Source organism: Neltuma alba, unplaced genomic scaffold, assembly GCF_004799145.2.
Source record: "Neltuma alba isolate B1F8T4 unplaced genomic scaffold, ASM479914v2 tig00011863_pilon, whole genome shotgun sequence".
In the NCBI taxonomy this organism is placed as follows: Eukaryota; Viridiplantae; Streptophyta; class Magnoliopsida; order Fabales; family Fabaceae; genus Neltuma; species Neltuma alba.
Genome location: NW_021636467.1, coordinates 20,825 through 30,003, shown reverse-complemented (window position 1 = coordinate 30,003; position 9,179 = coordinate 20,825).

The following is a 9,179-nucleotide window of genomic DNA, read 5'->3' as shown; positions in this document are numbered from 1 at the left end:
TCTACTTATTCCTCTCTTTCTACTTGTTTATATGGTGGTGACGTGATATGCCTTAACTGTACTGTAGTTAATTGCATGCCTTCCACGTCACGTACATTCTCTGTATCATCTACTAATTCAAATTTGAATTGTGACTCCTCGATTATCAGTGATGATCCCTTTGGGGAAAAGTTTTCTGTTGATGTTTCAGATTGCTCTAGCATTGTGAAAGCTGATGCTATAATAGAACGTGATGGAACTAAGTGCTTAATGGAAGACAATGAAGTTGGTCTAATTTCAATTATCCTACCTGCTCATGTGATGTAGAGACAACTTGAACTTGAGGATTACCCTAAATCCCCTGCATCTCCCAGTTTATTTACTATTCATTCTTTTCATACCATGAGTGATTTAGCCCAATTATTCTATGTTATTTCATATCATTTTAAGGGTATTTATCATAGATTTTGGCTCCTTTTGCTGATAATTGTGCTTAATTTAGATTAAGAGTCCTTGCTTTGAGTTAGTGTCTTTTTGAGGTTAAGATTGTCATAATTGGTTATTAATTGTATTTAGTTGATTTCTAGGACAATTGATGCTTCAAATTGTTGCTTTTTATTGTAGGACAATTGAGAATTGGAGCTAAGATCAAAGACCAAAGGATGACACAACACAAGATCAGAGTATCAGCACTAATAGAGTTCGCCGCGGCGCCAAATTGAAATCTCACCAGTAATCTCTCGGGCAGAGTTTGCCGCAGCCAACTTACAGCTTCGCCGCGGCAAAATCACAAGATTAGGCGGAGCTCCTCTTGGGCATGCTTCGCCGTGGCGAAGGATTTCCTTCACCGCGGTGAACTCTTCGTATCAGCAACGCCAGATCCGGATCAGAACGCGAAAAATGGAGCTTCTAATCATATGATCCGACCCAGATGGACCCCTAAAACCCTTAGAAACCCTATTTTCGACCAGACACTCCATTTCCATCTCTTCCAACACCTCGATTCTCCCATCCTCTTGCCTCTCCACCTCCATCTTCTTCCCCATCCATTTCCTTCATCTTTCATTCACTCCATCTCAATTCCTTCCACTCCCAGCTACCATGGCCGACGGATTCACTTCAGTTGGAGCTTTTCTTGAAGCTATGGAGAGCTAGGGTTTATCAACTCTTGAAGAATGGTGGTGTGGCTTGAGTTCCTAAGCTTCAAAGGGGAGTTTAGTTTCAGTTTGCAATTTTTAGCTACGATTTATGGCTTTCTAGGTCTAGGAGTTGTAATTTCTTAGTTAGGAACTTGGGACTAATACTGTAATTATTGGTTAATGATTAAATTTGTAATTTGGATTGATTGATGTTGAACTTTGTGCTTAAATATATGTAGTTGCATATATGCTTATTGTAACTCTCATGATTCTCTCTTATCTTGCATAGTTGTGTTTGGGTACTGAGTTGATTGTGTGTTTCATTAAGCCAATTGCATGATCATTCCAAAATTACACATTAGGGAAGCTTAACAAAGTTTTCATTAATGAGTTCATTAATGTAAGCTTTGGACTCAATGAGTTATTGAGGTTGTTATTAAGAAAACCTAATGATTTGTGAAACTCCCAATATTTTAAGTGAACTATGATTGCCATCAAAGCCATTTTCAAGAGATTTCCTATCATTCATTTCCATTCCATCATTATTATCTTAAAACACCAAAAATATAGTATCTTAGGTTTGTTTTCATTGCATTTAGTTTAGGCACCATTCATTTAAGTCTTAAAAACCTAAAACCCCATTTCATTGCATTGCATGGCATTTAGTCTAGCTTAGGTAATTAATAAAGGCTCCCAAAAGTGAAACGACTCGAGTTTGCACTATACTGCATAGCTTGGATTAAATTTTGATTGAGAACCCCAAGGCGAACGACAGAAAGGCTCTCTCTCAATGAGTCACTTACATAATATGCCGTCTAGTGATGATTCAGGTATGCAGAAGAATCTCTCTAAGGCAGTTGCTACTGTAGATTAACTTGAAGTTAGTTCAACACTTGGAGAGGAGGGAGATTACAAGACTGCTCATAAGCAACCAGAACCGTCATTGATTAAAGGAAAGAGGAGTAATCTGTTCTCTCTTGAACTTTCTAAACCGATTCCTTCTGTTGTGGAACCACCCATACTTGATTTGAAACCCCTACCCCCTACTTTGAAATATGCTTTCTTTGAGTCTAATGAGCAATTGCCTGTTATTATTGCTAACTCATTATCTGAGGATGAGAAAGAGAGATTTTTATCTGTTTTAAGGGAGCATATTTGTGCACCTTAAAAGACATTCCTAGGATTAGTCTGGCTATTTGTGCACACAGAATTCTACCTAGTGAGTGATCAAAACCAGTGGGGCCCCCCAAAGATGACTGAACCTTCTTATCCTTAATGTAGTTAAGAAGGAGATTACCAAGCTTTTGAGTGTAGGAATTATCTATCCCATTTCTGATAGTGAGTGGGTCAATCCGGTACACATAGTACCTAAAAAGAGTGGGGTGGCAGTGGTTAAGAACGAAAGGGATAAGCTTATCCCTACAAGGATGTAAAATTCATGATGTGTGTGTATAAATTATAGAAGTCTTAATGATGCCACACAAAAAGATCACTTCCCTATCCCTTTCATAGATCAAATGTTAGAGAGGCTTGCTGGTAAATCACACTATTTCTTTTTAGATGGCTTTTCAGGCTATTTTTAGGAACCTATAGCCCCTAAGGATCAGGACAAAACCATATTTATATGCCCTTTCGGTACCTTCGCTTATCAAAGGATGGCATTTGGGTTATGTAACGCTCCAGGCACCTTTCAAAGGTGCATAATGGTGATTTTTAGTATCTTCTAGAGGAAAACATGGAAGTTTTCATGGATAACTTCACAGTCTATAGGGAGAGCATTGACCAGTGCCTAAATAGTCTTAAGTAGGCTCTTGAGAGATGCATAGATAAAAAGCTGGTCTTAAATTTTGAAAAATGTCATTTTATGGTGGATATTAGGATAGTTTTTGGCCACCTCATCTCCAACAAGTGGATTGAGGTTGATAAGGCTAAGATCGAAGTCATTTCTTCACTGCCATATCCCACCTGTCTTAAAGATTTGAGATCCTTTTTAAGGTATATAGGGTTTTACTGGCAATTTATTAAAGATTTTAGTAAAGTTGCCCTACCCCTTTCTACTTTGTTAAAAAAAGATGTGGAATTTAAATTTGATGACAATTGTAGACATGCCTTTGATACTTTTAACTCTATGCTTGTTTTATCTCCTATTCTAATTGCACCTAACTGGGATTTACACTTTGAACTATCATGTGATGCTTCTAATTTTGTAGTAGGTGCCATGCTTGGTTAAAAAGAGGAAAAATAATCTAAGGTCATAGCTTATGCCTCTAAAACACTTGACCCAGCTCAAGTCAACTATACCACCATCGAGAAGGAGATGTTTATCATTGTTTTTACCTTAGATAAGTTTAGATAGTATCTAATCAATTCTCAAGTGGTTATGTTTACAGATCATGCACTGTCTACTATCTACCCAAAAAGCCACAATCCAAGCCAAGATTGATAAGATGGGCTTTGTTGCTTCAAGAATTCGACATAGAGATAAGAGATCGAGCAGGGGCAGTGAATCAAGTAGCAGATCACCTAAGTAGGCTACCAAAGGATGCAAGGGGAGTAGATTCTTTTGAACTCACTTGTGATTCTTTTCCTGATTCTACTTTATGTGTTGTTAAAGAGCCTTGGTATGCTGATATTTTAATTATCTCATGATTGGACTCACCCCTCCTTTTATATCTAAATCTCAGGAACAGAAGATTCAGAGCGAATCTAGACACTACTTATGGGATGCTCCTCATCTGTGGAGGATATGTAGTGATCAAGTCATTAGGAAGTGTGTGCCGAATGAAGATTTTGAGCATATCTAATGAGGACCTTTGTCATTCGCCTTGGGGTTCTCAATCAAAAATAAATCCAAGTTATGCAGTATAGTGCAAACTCGGGTCGTTTCACTTTTGGGAGCCTTTATTAATTACCTAAGCTAGACTAAATGCCATGCAATGTAATGTAAGGGGGTTTAGTTTTTAAGATTTAAATGAATGGTGATTAAACTAAATGCAATGAAAACAAACCTAAGCTACTATATTTTTTTTTTGGATAATGATGATGGAATGGAAATGAATGATAGGAAATCTCCTGAGAATGGTTTTGATAGCAATCATAATTCACTCAAGATATTGGGAGTTTCACAAATCCATTAGGTTTTCTTAATAACAACCTTAATAACTCATTGAGTCCAATGTTTAAATCAATGAACTTCATTAATGAAAATATTGTTAAGCTCTCCTAATGTGTAATTTGAGAATGATCATGCAATTGGTTCATTGCAACCTAAAATCAACTCAATATCAAAGCATGATCATGTAAGATAAGAGAGAATCAAGAGAGTTACAAGGAAACATATATGTAACTACATATATTGAAGCACAGAATTCAACATTAACCAATCCAAACTACAAATGTAAATCATTAACTAATGATTATAGTAACAATCCCAAGTTCTTAAGTAACAATTTACAACTCCTAGACCTAGAAAGCCATAAATCATTGCTAAAAATTGAAAACTGAAACTAAACTCCCCTTTAAAGTCTGAAAACTCATGCCACACCACCATTCTTCAAGAGTTGATAAACCTTGGCCCTCGAAAGCTTCAAGAAAAGCTCCAACCGAAGTGAATCTATCAGCCATGGCAGCTGGGAGTGGAAGGAAATGAGATGAAATGAAGAAAAGGTGAAGGAAATGGATGGGGAAGAAGATGGAGGTGGAGAGGCAAGAAGATGAGAGAATAGAGGTGTTCTTGATGATAGAATGGAGTTCTCCTTCAAAAATAGGGTTTCTAAGGGTTTTAGGGGTCCATCTGGGTCGGATCATATGAGTAAAGGGTCCATTTTTGCGTTCTAGATCCGAATCTGACGTTACTGATACGAGAGTTTGCCGCAGTGAACTATTCCAGAGAAGAATTTTAGTGAAATGTTGAGAGTTTGCCGCGGCGAACTATTCCAGTGATAAGTCTCATTATTTGCATATATTTGTAGCCCTAAACTCATGCTCTTGCCATTTATATTTGCATACTTTGGGTATAATTAGCTTTCATTGTGCATAAGAGTTGGTGAAAGGAATTGTGAGGTTTTATAGGTTTTTTTGCATGTTTTTATATATTTTTTATGTGTGTACTTTTGATGCCTATTTTGGTGTGAATTTCAGGGAGTCTCACTTGCATTTTTCGCCATTCTGTCTGAGGCGCCACGGCGGATATGAGAAAGAGCCGCGACAGATTTCCAAAGGCACTCTTGGTCATAGGCACCACGGCGAATGATTAGAGGTGCCATGGCGGATCAAAGTTTACATGGAGCTCAGGATCACTAATTGAAACGACACCGTACAGGCTAGGTGCCGCGGCGGATGGACAAAGGCACCGTGGCGGATGATGAAAAACTTCAGATTTAAATACAGAGTCGCGCTAAAACGGGAAAAGGAGATTCAATTCTTCATTCTCTCCGGTCACCGATTTTCTTGTTCTCTCCGTCTTCTCTCAATTCTCTCTTCCATTTTCGTCCAAATCCATCATTTTCCACTGATCATCTATGAATCTTTCATTGATTCTTGCTGTTTCTGCTCCAATTTAGAGTATGAGTAGCTAAACCTTCAAGTTCTCCTAGCAATGAAGCTGACCTGAGTTCATAAAGCTGAACAAGGAGTTATTTCAGATCTAGTTTCTACTTTGTATTCTAAGATTCATTTGTTTCAGTTGAACATTTGTAATTAGAATGAAGGTTAAGTGATTAGATTTATGTTTCTTGGAAGTTAGATCTGATTGAACATTCAGATGTGAGTTGTGTCCTTAATTCAGTTGAATAGAGGATTCTCTGTTGATTTGTAGATCTAATTCGTTTTTACTTGGACTGTTGTTCTGTAATTCTGAATTTTGATTGAATGAATTGATCATTCACAGTTGTGATCATCCTTAGAGAATTGCAACTTGCTTCTCAAGTGTTCTTGTCAATTGATTTTCCTTCTCTACAGAGCAAGACAATGAATCTAGTAAGATAGTTGTTTTTTATCTGTGTTTAGAGAGATTTGAGCAGTAGCTGAATCTATCCATTTAATTGACTTTGAGAGACTCCAAATTATAAGATTGAACAAGGAAGGTTGGATAAATTGCTAGGGGAACTACTATCTCTTATCTGAATCTCTTTTGCATTTTACCTTTCATTGGATTTGTTTCTTGTTTCAATTTCTCTTTTCTGAAACTCAAGCTTTCACCTTGGTAATTTGATAATTAAAGTGAATTGTTGAGAATTGAATTACAACTTAAGGCTCCTTGAGAAGAATGACCTAGGTATTGCCTCACTTGCTGCATTTCCCTAGTAAAATTTTGATCACCTAGCGACAAGGTTTATCATCCAGCATAGTCACTGATGCACATTTTCAGACTTTTTGCCACATCACAGCATTTTCTTGGAAACTCTCATGTTGTGTAATGCTTTGGTCTTCAATTTTGGCTGTAATTCTCAAGTGTCCTACAATAAAAAGCAATGATTTGAAGCATCAATTGTCCTAGAAATCAATTGAATACAATTAATAACCAATTATGACAATTTCACCCTTAAAAAGACACTAACTCAAAGTAAGGACTCTTAATCAAAATTAAGCACAATTATCATTAAAAGGAGCCAAAATCTATGATAAATACCCTTAAAATGATATGAAATAACATAGAACAATTGGGTTCAATCAAATCCCCCACACTTAAACCTTTGTACTCTTGGACAAAGGCAAAACAAAACCAGAGCAAGAGAATAGCATTGATACAAATGGGAACCCCTATGAATTCAAAGTAAGAAAGCGGTAGTGCCATTAATCCAACTTTTCAAACAAGCAAATATAGTAATCTAAACAAGCAATACCTAGGTATTGCCTCACTTGCTACATTTCCCTAGTAAAATTTTGATCACCTAGTGACAAGGTTTATCAAATGGCGCCGTTGTCCATCCATCGCGGTGCCTTTCCAAATCCGCCGTGGCGCCTCAGACAGAATGGCGAAAAATGCTAGTGAAACTCCCTGAAATTCACACCAAGACAAGGATCAAAAGTACACACATATAAAATCATATAAAAGCATGCAAGAACACCTGCAAAACCTCATAATTCCTTTCACCAACTCTTATGCACAATGAAAGCTAATTATACCCAAGTATGCAAATATAAATGGCAAAAGCATGAGTTTAGGGCTAGAAATATATGCAAATAATGAGACTTATCAGGAATCTCAGTAGCAAACATTACCACATACATGTATAAGATGGATGCCAATGTATGTATTATGAGGAACATGCCAACCTCATAATGCTAGTTCCCCACATAGCTATCTATCTTATTCTCATCTCTTTCTCTTCTTTTTAATCCCTAAGAATTCCACTAGGGTTATCTACCTTGACTTCACTATCTCCATGTTCCTATTTATCTATTCAGGAACTTGAGATAGCTACTCTATCATAGTGCCCCATCTCTAACGAGGCTTCAAGAGTTTGCCCAGCTTAGGTGGCCACTACACCCTCTTAGCGGTGTACAGACTCAACCCCTAACTATCTTGTTCAACTCATCATTACTCTTCCTCTTAAGGGGGAATCTGATAGCTTTTAAATAGTAGCTACAACCCTCTCTCTAAGCTCTATCAGTCTTACTCTCAGGGACCTCATAGTCCATCAAGTCGTGCCAAGATACCACCTCAGCATCTGAGAGTCACTATCTCTATTCGTCATGACCAGAATTCTTATTCGCCACCACTTTCTTTTGGTCATCATAACAAAACATACTTTCTCTTACTTCTGCTAGTTTTACTTAGCTTTGTTCATCGTAACCTTAACTGCTGGCTGAAGGACTTCCATGTCCTAGCCTCACTGTAATCCCCAACTAAGTCAACTACTTGCTTTCAAGCAATGAAGGAAGGGTCTGGCTCACAACTCTAGGCCATTAGCACTTTTGCTTTCCCTTATCCTCAGGGATTACTGGCGGCAGAAAGTGATCTTTAGCTCGTCTGACCTTTTTATATCTATTTAGGAATCAAAGATAACTACTTTGATCGTGCTGCCTTAACCTTGTATCAAGGCTACAGTAACTGTATCTAACTTAGGTTGCCACTTGACCCTTTTCGTCTAGGGTTTAGACTCATACCTCTATCTGACTTATGAGCCATTATCCCCTTTTCTTTAGAGGGAAGTCTCTTTATTTTTACACAATGGCTACCTTCCTCTGCGTATAACTTCTCATCACCATTTTATCTGTACCTTTCTAATAGAGGATCCTAACTTCATTTAAAGATCCTTATTACTTATTTTCCCTAGAGCATTCACCTCCAATCCATAACCTTAGTTGGACCTTAGCTAGTATTCCACTACTAGCTCTAACTTGAACTGGGCTTTTCTAAATTCTTGTAGATAGTTCTCTTCTTCCTATGCCAGAACCTCTGCTCTGATACCAAAAATGTCACACCTTACTTATTTAGTACCTTAGCATTCATTTAGAACCATTCCAGACCATATTGGATGGTCTTACACTTAAAAATTTCAATTTGGACGTTAATTTTCGGAAAATTACTGTTCACTGTCCAGTTTTCAGATTACAGGTCCAACTTTGAAAAATCATAACTAATTCTAGAAAAATCATATGGAGGTGTTCCAAAATTCTACAGAAATCTCTTTTAATTCTATTTAAGGGAAAAATATTCAACTGAACTCACCCTCACTGAAAACATACAGTTTATTGGATTAAGATTACTATTCGTTTGGTAAAATCTGGACTTTCCAGATTCTCTGCCTTAACTTTGAAAATTCATATCTCTTCGTATACACATCCAAATGAGGTAATTTACCACTCAATTTAAAGCTTGGGATGTGCACTATAAGTATACCAAATTTTGTAGCTTAACTCATTCATATGATAGGTCAAACTAAAGCTCGAAACTAACTGCTCCATGACCTACGTTTTATCCCTTAACATCTCTTTACTTTAATTCTTTCTATTTCTTTGGCATACCTAACATGGGCTTACTTTTTCCCATTGATGCTCATACATTCCTATACATGCCATAAGCTTTATAATTAAATACATGGCATTCACAACATA